A 17952-nucleotide genomic window follows, 5' to 3' on the forward strand; every position below is an offset into this window, starting at 1 on the left:
AATTCATGTGACTCCCGTTTCTCTCTACTCCTCCGCAATGTCGGTGGTTGTCTTCTTTTTGTTTCTATGTCCCTTGTAGGATGACACGAAGGGTCTCTTAGTCCTACCTCTCTTTCTTCTATCCACTAATGAAGGGTGGGCCTGGCCACCACCAGATCTCCACACTGATTGGCTGCCTGCGCATCCAGCATCCTTCTTCTCCCAGGGACCGCATAATCTTCCTGCTTTTTGGGAATGCGGCCCCCAAACACACTAATGACGGGGTTACTGTGAGTTAATCGGTTCGAATAGAACGCTTCCTTGTCACTCCTTTTTATTGTTTTAAGTTTGCTTTGCCTTTGTACTTGCTGCATGCTCCTCTGCCGATTTCGATTCCAGTATATATTGAAATCTATGCCTGTACTTTTAGTTCCTCCAAAATGTTGCAGTTCCGGTTTTGATCTATATGTCAGTTTCTTTGCTGACTGCATGCTTATTTTTGACTTTTCTATAGCCACGTGAGTGTCAATGTTCGGCACCACAAGCTGATTTGTGAATATGGAACCTGCATTTTTAATCCATACCACTGTTCCTTTTGCACTCTTGCAATATATAATGGATGTCTCATTCACCATTAGATCTTTGGTGATTATACTTACTATTCCAGAATATTACTCCTTTGTTTCGATAATTGACTGACTTATATAAGTCCTTCCTGCAATATGTCGTTGTTGAAACATCGAGTGACTATAGGCATGTGTTCCCCATGGAGCCCTGCCTTTAATTAAGGATGATAAGCATCATTTGTGATACGTTTGTTTCTACCGAGCACATTTTGCTATAGCATTGAACACCATGTCACATTAACATCATCACACTATTTGTGTATTACCTACAATAGAACCAGCAAGAATGTGGTTTGTCTATTTTGTGTCTCCACAGGTATCTCTCAGTATTTTCTCGTAGACATGAACTGATGTGAGTAAACCTCCACTCCTTCTTCCTTGTATATGTTCAATAGTCTATGAACATAGTATTTTTACACACTAAAAGCTTTGGAGAAGATTGTGTCTAGTCCTGATGAAGCACTAGGTGATCCGTTTGGACGTTGCAAGGTGCGAAATATGTTGACTTTCCATAGTGGTTAAGGTTATTATACTTTTTCCCTTCCTTGCATAGAGCGTGGGACCATTATTTCCCTTTCACTCTACATGTGTTTTTAATCTTGACCGGCTCCTCTCTTGCCTAATAAATTTGGGGGCATATTTATACTCTGTTTGCGCCGGAATTGCGTAATTTTTTTTGACACAATTCCGACGCAAAACTAACTCCATATTTATACTTTGGCGTTAGACGCGTCTAGCGCCAAAGTCCATGGAGTTTGCGTCATTTTTTAGCGTGGACACCTACTTTGCGTTAATGATATGCAAGGTAGGCGTTCCCGTCTAAAAAAGTGACTCCGAGGCATGTGCGCTGTATTTACACTCCCGGGCAAAATTCACGCCCGGGAGTGGGCGGGTCAAAAAAAATGACGTCCAGCCGCTTTTGCGCAGTTTTTTTGCGCCTGGACAAGGCAGGCGTTAAGGGACCTGTGGGCTCGGAAGGAGCCCAGAGGTGCCCTCCCATGCCCCCAGGGACACCCCCTGCCACCCTTGCCCACCCCAGGAGGACGCCCAAGGATGGAGGGACCCATCCCAGGGAACTTAAGGTAAGTTCAGGTATGTATTTTTTTATTTTTTTATTTTGTGGCATAGGGGGGCCTGATTTGTGCCCCCCTACATGCCACTATGCCCAATGACCATGCCCAGGGGACAGAAGTCCCCTGGGCATGGCCATTGGGCAAGGGGGCATGACTCCTGTCTTTGCTAAGACAGGAGTCATTTCAATGGGGGGTGGGAGTCGAAAAAAATGGCGCAAATCGGGTTGAGGCGAAAAATTTGCCTCAGCCTGACTTGCCCCATTTTTTGGCGCCCAAGCTCCATATTCCCCTACGCCGGCGCTGCCTGGTGTACCTCATTTTTTTTCACGCACACCAGGCAGCGCCGGCGGCTAACGCCGGCTAATGTCATTGAATAAATACGGCTCCCGCATGGCGCTTCAGAATGGCGTTAGCCGGCGCTAATTTTTTGGACGCAAAACTGCGTTAGCGCAGTTTTGCGTCAAAAAGTATAAATATGGCCCTTGGTTCTTCGAGGAGGCTACCGAGACAATTTTTGCATTTTTCTCTCCAGCTGTTCTCCTTTTCTTGCTGTAACCTACAGCTTTTTTTCCCTTGGTACAAGATCTCCGGCAAAGAGGCCCCTTTAAGGGTCCCGTCAGACATTGCAGTGCCGGTCTGACATGGAGCAAGCCCAATGATGAAACATGAGGGCCCTTGCTTCTGAATCTACATGTACCTGAGACACCTGACGTTTTGTGTGTTTTTCTGTCTTTATTTTTCTTGCTTTATTTGGAACAGTGTACCTTACTTTTTGCAATATTAAGAATAGGGAGGGTGTACACAGGACCAATCAATCTCCCTGCCCCCCCTTTTTTTGATGCCATCATGTAATTGGTCAATCTACTTCAGTAAACCAGGGGGTATAATCCATTTCATAAGCTTTTCCCAATGTTTACCTCTATTGATCGTATCAAAAGCAGTGGCTAAATCTATATGTACTATATAAATTGCTTCATTTCCTTTTATGGCATAATCTTCCACTAGCAGTTTTAATGCAAAACGCCCATCTGCAGTTGAATGGTTCCCTCTAAAACACAGTTGGACTTTAGGGAGGATATCATCTTCTTCTACCCAGGATTCTAAGGTCTGCAGCAGGTGTTTTGCATAGATTTTTCTTGGAATATCCAAAAGAATGATCATTTTATTGTTATTTAACAATTCTCCTGACCCTTTCTTAAAAACTGGAACTGAGATACTCCCCTGCCAAGAATACGGTATTCTATTCCAGTGAACTGTGTTAGTAACCAGAAGTATAAACACTTGGCACACAAGTTGGGATCCGATTTTATTATGTCAGTTGACAATCCATCTGGTCCCTGGGCACGCAAATTCTAAGTTCTTTATTATAGTTGTCACCTCCTTTATTGAGGGTCTTAAATTAATCTCCTTCCTCCTTACATTCATGACACCCGAACAGCTGCCCAAATATTTCTGCAATTCCTTTACATTGTTTCATTCATTCTTAATGCCATAAAGGTCTGTGATATACTTAACCCACTGATCTTCATCTACTGAACAGGCCTCAGGTTTTTTTTAATAACCCCAAGGCTCTACTCAGAATTTTCCAAAAGATTATGATGTTAGCATTGCGCAGGGATGAGATGACTTAGATCTATAAAGACTCCTCATCCCAAGCAATCTTTCTTATTTCCTTTCTAAAGTCTCTCCTATACACTGTAATCTGCCTGTTTCTGCTTTTAGGGTCCAATGTATGTGCCTCCCTTATTTTCCTATTTAAAGCTATCTTTGCTTTCAATTGTTTGCCCGCAGGCCCTGATTTGGCTTTGCTGTTTTCATTGATATTTCTAAATTTGACAGATAATTAGCAAATATCATTTATCAATTTTTCATATTCCAACAATATATAGGCTTCCACAATATAGGAATGAAAGGTTCTGTACCAATTGTTTTACGTTATTCTTAATTTTTACTGACCATATTACTCTATGGACATTTTTATAATGACTAAAGCTGGGTTTCATGACATCTCTCTTTCTTGGGCCACCCAGACAAGTGTCAATGGCGGGGTCCAGTGATCACTGCCAGGTAATTTCCCTTTAACCAAATCTTCAACTAGACAGAATTTGTCAATAGATATTATTGCATAGTAAATCAGTGAAGATGCTTTGCCATTATCAAAAGTAGGTTTACCTGGTTGATCTCCTTTACATCTTCCATTATCAACTTTCAGACTAAATGCATGTAAAATATCCACAATTTCCCTCCCTTTGGCGTCACCAGTTGTATTTGCTGAAATCTGGGATGGAATATTTTAGCTTGCCTCCCTTTTCACTTGATATTCATCATCACAGAAACTGAGATTAGGGGTTTTAGCATCAAAATCCCCAAATAGCAATATTATGCACTAGGGCTATGTTATATTTATCTTGTCCAGGAGGAATGCCAATTGTTGAGTTTGCTTAACCTGATTGCTATTTAGTGCAAAATATGTATTAATAACAATAAAAGCTTTGTCTCCTATAGTTTTAAAAAGATCCTTCTGATTGGGCACTGTTATTAAAACTGTTGAAAAATCTGTACATTCCATACATATCCTTTTTGACCTTATGTTTCTCTTTGTGGATATTAATGCTAGAAGACTACCTGATGTGCTACCAAATTGCCCTTTCACCACATTCATCACCACATCACTTTACTTTCTAAATTTCCTGTAACATTAGTAATGTCCATGTCCTTCAATTTCTGAGTAGTAAAATAATTCATCACCGCATCACTTGACTCCTAAGTTTCCTGTAACATGAAATTGGTAATGTCAATGTCCTTCAATTTCTGAGCAAGTGACCACCAATTCCTTCTTTATCCAGCAATATGCCAGGACATGCAACATATAAAATCATCTCTGTATTTTCCAAGGTGGACATTCAGGAATCTGGTTTTCCAAGTTTATTGCAGTCACAAACCAGTTCCACTTGTTAATTGTCACCAAGTACTATTTTTGCAGTCCCTACATATCAGTCTTCTCTGTTTTTTGTTAGCACAATTCACTCACATTCTTCAAAAACATGTTTCACACCTTTGTGGCCATTGTCCATAATCCAAGCATTTTCTACTTGATAAGCTAGACCTTGGCCTTTCTTATACCTCTGGTTATCATTTAAACACGTGACAATGTTTTTGTTATTTTCATAGACATCATAACTGAAGTGTCACAGATCATCAATACAGCCTAGGACCAACTCTGCTGCTAGACTTGATTGGAAGTATATCACTGCAGTTTTTTTTTTTGGCCTCTATGTCTCTGATTATTGTGTTTAGGTAATGTAACAAAGGATATACTTTTGGATGTTATCTTTGATAGTTTTGGGAGTAAGCTAAACTTTGTCAGAACTCTTGATCAATTTAAAACCACTCCTGACCTCAGTCACCAAATATGTCCACCAATAACATTATTCTATCATCAATTTCCTGCTTTTTATACTTTGAGTTGCCTAAATATCCCTCTACACCATTATCATGGCATCTTGATTTAGTGCCTGGGAACTCCTCTTCTACTGTATTCTTAGTTACAGGCTTGAGTGGTGGGTTATAGGTGACCCAAGGACCAGGAGTATTGTTTTTCAATATCTAAGGTGACACTTCCACTAGTTCTTCAAATGTTGTTACATTTGTCCAATTTTAAACACTGGTGCCAAAGATTTTATTTTCCTCCTGCTTTTCCACTAACATTAACTTGAGACTAGCCCCCTCACAAGCGTCCGACTTTATTTCCTTCAAGTTTACGTCACCCAGGGAACAAGTGTCCTCTTTCCCTAGCTGGGATGAAATCTTAATAATTTTCCTGCCCTTTTTCGTTATTCTTCAATTCTTCCTTTTTTAAATCATTTTTGGTAGCTCTTTTTTGGACTCTCTTCTTTTTGAAGTTTGAAAAAACATTTTCCTGACCCTTATTTTCTTTTCCATCCTTATCCTCAAACTTACAAGCTTCACTGGCCCCCTCAATATCATTAGACAAACTATTTATTAATTCTTTGCAGGGCTCATACCTGTCCCTGGTATCCTCCTATACTAAGGCCTCCATCAAAGCAGAACATCTGTTCTCTAGCATTCCTACTATATCATTAGTATAATTCCAGCTTTGAGGTTGTTTGGTAACATAGCCTGCAATGTCCAATTTGGTGAATTTATCTGGCAGGATTCATGTACATGGATGAAAGGCTCTTGTTGCTGGAAGTGGGAAACAGACTCATTATTGTTTGGTAATTGATTCCTGGGTCCAAGGTTTATGAGGTGTTGTAATATTACCATATTTATGTTTCTGCGATGGTCAATGTCATTAACGAGTCTTGCCAGCATTAGGGCTATAGATTCCAGTGTATTACTCAGAAAATGCAGCCAGTTGGTGTTAATGAGCATTTCACCCCCTTGCAGAGCTTTATCTTTAGTCCCCTGATCTCGTTCCACTCCTGTTTCGGTGACCAGCTCAAAAGCCTCTTCATCTTCCATTGAGGACGAGACACTCTGGCAGAGGAGAGGACTACCTGGCCTATCTATCTTCCACAGTATCAGGTTTACCTCTTTAACTTTTATAAGGCAAGAGGATCTTTCCAACTGTTGAATATTCTCTGGTAACATGGAGTACAATAACATCTCATATTGGCCTATTATATCCACATTCATACCAGTGAGGAAAGACTTATCACTTACCACATTATGGGCCAGATGTAGGAAGCCGTTTGCATGGTGCAAACTGCGAAAATCGCAGTTTGCGCCATGCAAACAGCCTAACGTGATGCTCATTCACAAATTGTGAGTCGGTACCGACTCGCAATTTGTGAATGCGACTCGCAAATAGGAAGGGGAGTTCCCTTCCTATTTGCGAGTCGCATCGCAATGCAGAATTGCTTTGTGACCGCGAATACGGTCGCAAAGCAATTCTCAGTTACCACCAGTGTCACACTGGTGGTAACTCATTCGCAAAAGGGAAGGGGTCCCTATGGGACCCCTTCCCCTTTGTTAATGTGGTCATAAAGGTTTTTTCAGAGCAGGCAGTGGTCCAATGGACCACTGCCTACACTGAAAAAACGAAACCAAATGGTTTCGTAATTTTTTTCATTTTGCAACTCGTTTTCCTTTAAGGAAAACGGGCTGCAAACTGGAAAAAAAAAACTGCTTTATTGAAAAAGCAGTCACAGACATGGACGTCTGCTGACTTCAGCAGGCCACCATCCCTGTGAGTGCAGGGACTCGCTATGGGGTCGCAAAAAGCGACCCACCTCATTAATATTAATGAGGTTGATCTTTGCGACCCCATAGCAAGTCACAGACGGTGTCTGAGACACCGTTCTGCATCCGATTTTGGGAATCGGAAATTGCGAGTCGGACAGACTTGCAATTTCCGATTCGCAAAATCGGTATTTGCTACATGTGGCCCTATATTCATTATATTCTTTATATTCAACTCCAGCGTCTAAGTAAGACCATTTCCAGCTTCATGGGACCTTATGTCCAACCCTAGGTCTAATTCTGTGCTACATGCCCAGGGGACTCACTAATAGTCCAAGACGAGCCACTATTTCTGCCACTGTGATCTTGTGCTTGCACTTTTACTTGCATGCCAACGCAGGGTACCTTTGTGACCCTATAACAATTCCTCACAGTTAAGCTCTATCAGGCTTGTCCTCACCCAAGACTTATATGGCTTTTGTGGTTTCCTGAAATACTGATTCATTTTCATACGCCTCAGATAGACTATTAAGAGCCTTATTGCCTTTAACTCCTAGAGGAACCTTTTTAGTCTCCAACTTCCTACTATTCACCATTGTTGTTATATATTAACTGATTGAACTCATAGTTATTCTTATGGCGTCTGGCTTAAGGCTCATTTCTTTTTTCTTTATCATTCGAGAACTCAGTGTTCATACCAGATTCTGAGAGATTCCGGACTCTCTTTTACGTTCCATCTGTGCACCCTATTTCCTAATGGCAACCATTCCAACTCCTTGACAGGTAGCTTGTTAGAGACCTCACGACCAAAGTATTTAACACCTCTGACAGGCTCCTATTGACTTCTATTTGCAGATCTACAACTCTGCTACAAAAAGACAACAAATAAATAGGCAAATGACCAAAAACCAGCAGTAATCACTATTCCAGATGTCCTGGACAAACAAGAAACATGCACTTAGGATGTCCTGGATGCATTCAGGGAGCTTGTAGGCAGATTGTCACTAGAATGACACTAAGGTGGTCATTCTGACCTCGGCGGTAAAAGGCGCCTACCGCCGGTCAGAAATCCTCCATAATCCCGCCGCGGTCGCGGAAACCCGCCACGGTCATTCTGACCCGCAGAAGGCAAACCTCCGAAAATCCGACAGCCACAACAGACCGCCAGACCAGCGGTCGGCGGAAAAGTGGAGGTGACAAAACCTCCACCGTCACGCCAACAGAAATACGCCCATGCCATTACGACCCACGAATCCACGCGGCGGTCTTTCAAACGCGGTATTCCATTGGCGGGACACACCGCCGCGGTCAGAATACACACAAACGAAAAAAACTCAGCCACATTGGCCGATTTGAATTCCACACACCTGATACACATACACACACCACTCCCACACACACAATACAATATAAAACACACACCCACATCACCCACAAACCCCTACGACCAAAAATTCAGAAAGAAGGCCAGAGCGAGACACCACCATCCACAAACTAGCAGCCACAGCCACTCAACACCATCACCCACACACTATCCACACACAAAACAACACACACCACCACACTCAACACACTTAACTACACATACTCCACCCCACACATCATACACACCACCCCATGGCACCCCAAAGACACCCCCGTTTCTCAGACGAAGAACTCAGGGTCATGGTGGAGGAAATCGTTCGGGTAGAGCCCCAGCTGTTCGGCACACAGATCCAATACACCAGCATTGCCCGGAGGACGGAACTATGGCAGAGGATTGTCGACAGGGTCAACGCTGTGGGACAGCACCCCAGAAATCGGGAAGACATCAGGAAGCGATGGAACGACCTACGGGGGAAGGTGCGTTCCATGGTATCCAGGCACAACATCGCCGTGCAGAAGACTGGCGGAGGACCCCCACCTCAACCCCCACAATTTACAACATGGGAGGAGGAAGTCTTGAACATCCTGCATCCTGACGGCCTCGCAGGAGTCGGCGGAGGAATGGATACTGGTAAGTTGAAGCTTCAATACTGCTTCCCCCCCACCTGCATGCCAAATCATACCCCAACCCTCACCCCCATCCTCGAACCCCACCCTCACCCCCACCCCCATCCTCACCCCCACCCTCACCCCCACCACCATCCTCACCCCCACCACCATCCTCAACCCCACCCCCAGCACACCTATTCCCTGCCAATGTCTCACCATCACAACCCACACATCCAAAAACCTAGGCCTGCATGCGTCCACTAAGCATGGACACCCATCACCAAAGCATGCCCAATGCATATACACATCCCCCCCACAAGCCACCCTCACCAAAGCCCCCACACACGAAAGCCAGCACTTGGGGACACGGGAACCCACAGATACACCCATATGCCACACATTGAAACTATAACCATACCTCTATACCCCTGCAGGACCCGACCGTCAACACACCGCCGCGGAGGGCCCAGAATTCTCCACACCCCCCACCCAAGAGGCCGTCAGCGATGACAGCAGCTCTGTCGACCTGGACACCGATGACCAGCCCGGACCATCGGGGACCTCTGGACAGTCGGTTCCCCTCACACAGGCCCAGGCCACTACAGACCCAAACCCCTCTGGGAACACCAGCACAGCTCCCACCCAGCGGGCCCATGCCTCTGTCTCCAGGGCGCGTCAATCTGCGGTGTGTCTACCACTACAGGGCACCCAGGATAACCCACCACCCCAACAACAACAGGGACCTGGGGGCAGTGGTAGTGGGCACACCGGCCAGGGGGCAGAGGCCCAGGGAAACAGGGCAACTCAGAGGGCAGCTGTGCGACAGGGGGGGGACGGGCCCAGGGAACCCACTCTCCACGAGGCCCTCACCACCATCATGGGAGCATACAACCGCTCCCAGGAGACGATGGCGACGGTACTGGCCCGGTTCCAGGAGATCCAGGTACTGCAGGAGGAACACTATCGGGGGTACAGGGAGGACATCAGAGCCCTCACCTCCACCCTGGTTACCATGGTAGGGCTGCTGCAGGACCTCATCAACACCAGGACGGACACTCAACAACACCAAAGGGCCCCTGCCACTAGCCTGGACCAAGAACAGCCAACCACCTCCGCCGGCGCTAGTGGACAGGAGGCCCCCGCACAGCAACAGCCCACCAGACCCCCACCTCCTGCAGGAGAAGAACCACCCCGCAAGAGGGCCCTGAGATCTCGCAAGAAGACAGAGTAGGATGTCAAGACCCCCGCCAGCAAAGGATACCACCTGATGTCATCCCACTGTCCCACATTGTCACCCTGTCCATCCTTGAACTGCCCATGCTCCATCTCTCCACAGGCCTCTGGACAATGCACCTGTGTGACTGTTACTCTGGACTCTGCCATGGACATTCCTTCACCATAGCCCCCACCCACTTGAAACCACCCATCCCATTTTGAGCACTTAAATAAACACCTATTTTGCACAAAACTATCTGGAGTCTGGCTGTGATTTCAAAATATTGTAATTGACATGACAGTGCAAATATGTCCTTGTACATAGTGAAGTCAACAAACAGCTGCCACAAAGCTGTAGTCCATGGGGAAACGAAGCACAGGACTCGTAGTGGGGACCCCAGATCTGAAATAGGGAGGGAAAAGCCACAACTCAGTCATCATACACTGGGGCAAATAGACAGGCAGCAGAGATGCAGGAGAGTAGTTCACATTTACTAAATTATCTTTGAATTGTTACCTGTGTCCTATTGGAAGTACTGTTCAATGATTCTGTCCCTGTTGTCTGTTTCAGCCCCGTCGTCTTCCTCCTCGTCACTCTCCTCAGGTTCCACCGCTGCCACAACACCACCGTCTCGACCATCCTCCTGCAGGAAAGGCACCTGGCGGCGCAAAGCCAGGTTGTGAAGCATGCAGCAGGCCACGATGATGTGACACACCTTCTTAGGTGAGTACATTAGGGATCCACCTGTCATATGCAGGCACCGAAACCTGGCCTTTAGGAGGCCAAAGGTGCGTTCGATCACCCTCCTAGTACGCCCATGGGCCTCATTGTACCGTTCCTCTGCCCTGGTCCGGGGATTCCTTACTGGGGTCAGTAGCCACGACAGGTTGGGGTACCCAGAGTCCCCCAATAGCCATACACGGTGTCTCTCTAGCTGTTCCATCACGTAAGGGATGCTGCTATTCCTCAGGATGTAGGCGTCAAGCACTGACCCTGGGAATTTGGCATTTACATGCGAGATGTACTGGTCAGCCAAACACACCACCTGGATGTTCATTGAATGGTAACTTTTTCTGTTCCTGTACACCTGCTCCCTGTCTCTTGGGGGAACCAAAGCCACATGGGTCCCATCAATGGCACCAATGACGTTGGGAATATGTCCAAGGGCATAGAAATCACCTTTCACTGCAGCCAATTCGCCCACCTCAGGGAAAAGGATGTAGCTCCTCACGTATTTCATCAGGGCAGACAACACTCTGGATAACACCTTCGAAAACATGGGCTGAGACATCCCAGAAGCAATTCCCACTGTTGTCTGAAATGACCCACTTGCCAAGAAATGGAGTACTGACAGGACCTGCACCAGAGGGGGAATCCCTGTGGGTTGGCGGATGGGGGACATCAGGTCGGGCTCCAGCTGGGCACACAGTTCATGTATAGTGGCACGGTTAAGACGGTAGGTCAGGATAATGTGGCGTTCTTCCATTGTCGACAGGTCCACCAGCGGTCGGTACACGGGAGGATTCATCCGTCTCCTCGCCAAACCCAGCGGACGGTGCCTAGGAAGGACAACATGGAGCACACAGTCAAGCAACCCACAGGTACGTACTCACAGCTAGCACAGTAAACGATTCTCTATGCAGTGAATGGCGTGTCTGAGTGGCTATGCAAGGCCTAGGCCTGTGTGACGCAGTTGAAATTGAGCCATGTGGACCCTCGAAATGGCGGCTGCCTGACCTGTGAAGTGTGACAATGGGATGTGAGGTCAATGCGCTGGCGTGGCACACCGCGGCGGGCGGCGGGCGAAGACCGCGGCGCGAAGCCGCATTGGTTAACATTGAAGCCTATGGGTTTCAGGAGCCAATGGCGAAGGGCGCCGGCGGTGGCGGTACGCACCACCGCGGTACGCACCGCCGCGGACGTGACCGCCATTTTCTATCTACTTATCCACTTGCGACTTGAACTTTCACAGGAGAGGACCTATACTGCAAGTGTTGCTGTGACCTCGGTCTGGAAGGGACAATGGCTGCTGCGCCTGGGGAAAGGGCCCCTGCCTTCACTGGAGAGGAGTTGGAGAAACTTGTGGATGGGGTCCTCCCCCAGTATGCGCTACTCTACGGTCCTCCAGACCAACAAGTGTGTTTAATTCAATCTGGATTTGGGGCCACTGGCTTGCTTGGGGGCCTGGCGGGGGGCCTGGCGGGGATGGGGGGGCATGTTGGGGCTGGCGGGGGCCTGGCGGGGATGGGGGGCATGTTGGGCCTGGTGGGGGGCATGGCGGGGGGCCTGGCGGGGATGGGGGGGCATGTTGGGGCTGGCGGGGGGCCTGGCGGGGATGGGGGGCATGTTGGGGCTGGCGGGGGGCATGGCGGGGGGCCTGGTGGGGATGGGGGGCATGTTGGGGCTGGCGGGGGGCCTGGCGGGGGGCCTGGCGGGGATGGGGGGCATGTTGGGGCTGTCGGGGGGCCTGGCGGGGATGGGGGGCATGTTGGGGCTGGCGGGGGGCCTGGCGGGGATGGGGGGCATGTTGGGGCTGGCGGGGGGCATGGCGGGGGGCCTGGCGGGGATGGGGGGCATGTTGGGGCTGGCGGGGGGCCTGGCGGGGGGCCTGGCGGGGATGGGGGGCATGTTGGGGCTGGCGGGGGGCCTGGCGGGGATGGGGGGCATGTTGGGGCTGGCGGGGGGCCTGGCGGGGATGGGGGGCATGTTGGGGCTGGCGGGGGGCATGGTGGGGGGCCTGGCGGGGATGGGGGGCATGTTGGGGCTGGCGGGGGGCCTGGCGGGGATGGGGCATGTTGGGGCTGGCGGGGGGCATGGCGGGGGGCCTGGCGGGGATTGGGGGGCATGTTGGGGCTGGCGGGGGGCCTGGCGGGGATGGGGGGCATGTTGGGGCTGGCGGGGGCATGGCGGGGGGCCTGGCGGGGATGGGGGGCATGTTGGGGCTGGCGGGGGGCCTGGCGGGGGGCCTGGCGGGGATGGGGGGCATGTTGGGGCTGGCGGGGGGCCTGGCGGGGGGCCTGGTAGGGATGGGGGGCATGTTGGGGCTGGCGGGGGGCCTGGCGGGGGGCCTGGCGGGGATGGGGGGCATGTTGGGGCTGGCGGGGGGCCTGGCGGGGATGGGGGGCATGTTGGGGCTGGCGGGGGGCATGGCGGGGGGCCTGGCGGGGATGGGGGCATGTTGGGGCTGGCGGGGGGCCTGGCGGGGATGGGGGGCATGTTGGGGCTGGCAGGGGGCATGGCGGGGGGCCTGGCGGGGATGGGGGGGCATGTTGGGGCTGGCGGGGGGCCTGGCGGGGATGGGGGGCATGTTGGGGCTGGCGGGGGCCATGGCGGGGGGCCTGGCGGGGATGGGGGGCATGTTGGGGCTGGCGGGGGGCCTGGCGGGGGGCCTGGCGGGGATGGGGGGCATGTTGGGGCTGGCGGGGGGCCTGGCGGGGATGGGGGGCATGTTGGGGCTGGCGGGGGGCCTGGCGGGGATGGGGGGCATGTTGGGGCTGGCGGGGGGCATGGCGGGGGGCCTGGCGGGGATGGGGGGCATGTTGGGGCTGGCGGGGGGCCTGGCGGGGATGGGGGGCATGTTGGGGCTGGCGGGGGGCATGGTGGGGGGCCTGGCGGGGATGGGGGGCATGTTGGGGCTGGCGGGGGGCCTGGCGGGGATGGGGGGCATGTTGGGGCTGGCGGGGGGCATGGCGGGGGGCCTGGCGGGGATTGGGGGGCATGTTGGGGCTGGCGGGGGGCCTGGCGGGGATGGGGGGCATGTTGGGGCTGGCGGGGGGCATGGCGGGGGGCCTGGCGGGGATGGGGGGCATGTTGGGGCTGGCGGGGGGCCTGGCGGGGGGCCTGGCGGGGATGGGGGGCATGTTGGGGCTGGCGGGGGGCCTGGCGGGGGGCCTGGTGGGGGGCCTGGTGGGGATGGGGGGCATGTTGGGGCTGGCGGGGGGCCTGGCGGGGGGCCTGGCGGGGATGGGGGGCATGTTGGGGCTGGCGGGGGGCCTGGCGGGGATGGGGGGCATGTTGGGGCTGGCGGGGACCTGGCGGGGATGGGGGGCATGTTGGGGCTGGCAGGGGGCATGGCGGGGGGCCTGGCGGGGATGGGGGGGCATGTTGGGGCTGGCGGGGGGCCTGGCGGGGATGGGGGGCATGTTGGGGCTGGCGGGGGCCATGGCGGGGGGCCTGGCGGGGATGGGGGGCATGTTGGGGCTGGCGGGGGGCCTGGCGGGGATGGGGGGCATGTTGGGGCTGGCGGGGGGCCTTGCGGGGAAGGGGGGCATGTTGGGGCTGGCGGGGGGCCTGGCGGGGATGGGGGGCATGTTGGGGCTGGCGGGGGGCATGGCGGGGGGCCTGGCGGGGGGCCTGGCGGGGATGGGGGGCATGTTGGGGCTGGCGGGGGGCCTGGCGGGGATGGGGGCATGTTGGGGCTGGCGGGGGGCCTGGCGGGGATGGGGGGCATGTTGGGGCTGGCGGGGGGCATGGCGGGGGGCCTGGCGGGGGGCCTGGCGGGGATGGGGGGCATGTTGGGGCTGGCGGGGGGCCTGGCGGGGATGGGGGGCATGTTGGGGTTGGCGGGGGCATGGCGGGGGGCCTGGCGGGGATGGGGGGCGTTGGGCCACTGGCAACGAAAATGCAGACAAACTTGAACGTGGTATTTCTCCCTCCCTGTACGTGTCACATAGGTCCGCGCCCATGAGAAGATCGGGATTTGGCGTGCCATCGCCAAGGAAGTCCGGACCCTGGGGGTCCACCATCGACGGGGCACCCACTGCCGCAAGAGGTGGGAGGACATCCGCCGCGGGACCAAGAAGACCGCTGAGTCTCTGCTGGGGATGGCCTCCCAACGTAGGCGGGGTGCCTGCCGTCAACTGACCCCCCTGATGTTCCGGATCCTGGCGGTGGCCTACCCTGATTTGGATGGGCGCGTGAGGGCAGCACAGCAGACACAAGGGGGTGAGTACAAGCATTATCTACTCTGTTGTCGCGCAGTGGAGGTGTCTGGGTGGGGGAGGAGGGCTGTGGGTCCCCCTAGGCCAGGGCGATATCTGTAGGCTGGGCACCCCCGTAAGCCCCTGTGTCCCCAGCCACCACCCTCAGTAGTTTGTCAGTACAGCCATCCCTGGGCCGTGTCATCCATGGGTGCAGTTGTCAACTCTAGGCGTGTAGGGCATGTTCCACGGAATGCGTAGCGGACCCCAAGTGCACAACTTAGTGCAGGGGGCATCTGTGTCTGTCATGTCCGCTAACTGTACCGGAGATCCATGTACTCAATATCCCTTTATTTCTCTCTCCCCCCCCCTTTTTGTTTGTCTTTCTGTGCTTGTGTGCATCAGCATCATCAGGCGGAGGAGAAGTGGCATCGGGGCAGGAGGGAGCTGCATCTCACATGGCCCAGGAGGGCCATGCCACAGAGTCTGACTGGACCAGTGAGACGGAGGGCGAGGGGAGCTCCACAACGGGGACGACTGGACCCTGCAGCGACACGGACACGTCCTCGGAAGGGAGCTCCCTTGCGGGGGTGGCACCATCCGTGCCCCCCGCCATTACAGGTACAGCCGCCACCCAGCACACCATCTCCGCCCTCCCAGCAGCCCCTCAGCGTTCGCCCCGTGCCCGCTCTGCCAGGAAGCCGGGCATCTCCTTCGCCCCAGGCACCACAGGCCCTGCCCCTGTTACCCCCGCTGCCCTCAGTGAGGAGGTCATTGACCTCCTCCGAACGCTCATTGTTGGGCAGACTACCCTTTTGAATGCCATCCAGGGGGTGGAGAGGGAGGTTCATCGCAGCAATGCGTACCTGGAGGGCATTCATTCGGGTCAGGCTGCCCATCAGCGATCGTTCCAGGCTCTGGCCTCAGCACTGACGGCAGCCATTGTCCCTGTCTCCTGCCTCCCTCTACTAACTCCCTCCTCCCAGTCTCCTGTTCCTCTGCCTGTCCCACCCACACCATCAGACCAGCCTGCACACACCTCAACACCCAAGAGAAGCTCATCCAAACATAAGCACCACAGATCACGCAGACATTCACACACGCAACATTCCGATGCAGACATGCCAACAGTCACTACCACCTCTGTGACCCCCACCTCCTCGTCTCCCTCCTCCCTCCCTGTGACGTCTACACTCACACCTCCATTCACCTCACCATCAGCCAGTGTTTCCATCACCAGCACACCCTCCACTCCAGTCCGCACACGTGCAGTCACCACCCCCACTGCCATTTACACGTCCCCTGTGTCCTCTCCCACTGTGTCTGTCACCCCCTCTTCCACACCACACAAACGCAGCCACCCACCCACCCAACAGCCATCCACCTCACGACAGCCTATCCCTCCTGCACCTGCACCCAAAGACAGCAAACGTGACTCACCTACAACCACATCCTCTCCCTCCACTCCCATTCCCACTGTACCTACCACTCTCCATTGTCCCAAGAAACTCTTCCTCGCCACTGCTAACTTCTTTCCTGACCCTGAGCCCCCCCTCCTTCTCGTCGGGGTAAGAAGAGCACCTCAGCCACCACCAGCCCTGCAGCCCCCTTGACAAGGGTGCAGGGGTATTGGAGCCCACCAGCCCGCATGTCTGGATCTTCGCCCAGCAGCAAGGCCACCCCCTGGGAAGAGGAGCAGAAGGCGGAAGGGGCGCCGCAGGAGCCCGGCTTCTACATCCCCCCCGGACACCACCCAGACACAGTCACCAGCCACAGCTCCAAAGGGAGGAAAGGGCCACAGACTCCCGACTAAGGAGGGCAAGGGCAGCAAGTCGGAGAGGTCAGGCTGCAGGCCTGCTGCCCAGGAGGAGCCCACCACCCCCATAGCCGCTGCCCAGGGAGGACCCAGCCCAGCTGGCCAGGAGGGCCCCACCACCCACAGCCCAGGTGGGCATTGAAGGAGCACCATCCCCGCTGCCCAGGAGGGCACCACCAGGCAATGAGCAGTTGGCCATAGACCGGCCGCCGTCTCAAGCACCGCTGAACTGGGCCCCGCCGTCTCCAGCACCGCTCCGCTGGGGACCGCCGTCTCAAGAACCGCTGAACTGGGCCCCGCCGTCTCAAGCACCGCTGAACTGGGCCCCGCCGTCTCAAGCACCGCTGAACTGGGCCCCGCCGTCTCAAGCACCGCTGAACTGGGCCCCGCCGTCTCAAGCACCGCTGAACTGGGCCCCGCCGTCTCAAGCACCGCTGAACTGGGCCCCGCCGTCTCCAGCACCGCTCCGCTGGGGACCGCCGTCTCAAGAACCGCTGAACTGGGCCCGCCGTCTCAAGCACCGCTGAACTGGGCCCGCCGTCTCAAGCACCGCTGAACTGGGCCCCGCCGTCTCAAGCACCGCTGAACTGGGCCCCGCCGTCTCAAGCACCGCTGAACTGGGCCCCGCCGTCTCAAGCACCGCTGAACTGGGCCCCGCCGTCTCAAGCACCGCTGAACTGGGCCCCGCCGTCTCAAGCACCGCTGAACTGGGCCCCGCCGTCTCCAGCACCGCTCCGCTGGGGACCGCCGTCTCAAGAACCGCTGAACTGGGCCCCGCCGTCTCAAGCACCGCTGAACTGGGCCCCGCCGTCTCCAGCACCGCTCCGCTGGGGACCGCCGTCTCAAGAACCGCTGAACTGGGCCCCGCCGTCTCAAGCACCGCTGAACTGGGCCCCGCCGTCTCAAGCACCGCTGAACTGGGCCCCGCCGTCTCAAGCACCGCTGAACTGGGCCCCGCCGTCTCAAGCACCGCTGAACTGGGCCCCGCCGTCTCCAGCACCGCTCCGCTGGGGACCGCCGTCTCAAGAACCGCTGAACTGGGCCCTGCCGTCTCAAGCACCGCTGAACTGGGCCCCGCCGTCTCAAGCACCGCTGAACTGGGCCCCGCCGTCTCCAGCACCGCTCCGCTGGGGACCGCCGTCTC

General features: G+C 54.1%; 1 long non-coding RNA gene across 2 annotated transcripts in view; it reads left to right on the forward strand.

The window, feature by feature from the left end:
- The first annotated feature begins 204 nt into the window (after nt 1-204).
- LOC138292287 (uncharacterized) overlaps nt 205-17952 on the forward strand; it is a 110943-nt gene continuing 93195 nt past the window's right edge. Inside the window, exons 1-2 of one of the 2 annotated variants that reach the window (XR_011202638.1) lie at nt 205-269; nt 922-957. This is a non-coding gene — a long non-coding RNA (uncharacterized lncRNA). The remainder of the gene's footprint in view (nt 270-921; nt 958-17952) is intronic. The other variant, XR_011202637.1, reaches the window with a different exon arrangement.

Source organism: Pleurodeles waltl, chromosome 4_2 (genome assembly GCF_031143425.1).
Source record: "Pleurodeles waltl isolate 20211129_DDA chromosome 4_2, aPleWal1.hap1.20221129, whole genome shotgun sequence".
Classification (NCBI taxonomy): Eukaryota; Metazoa; Chordata; class Amphibia; order Caudata; family Salamandridae; genus Pleurodeles; species Pleurodeles waltl.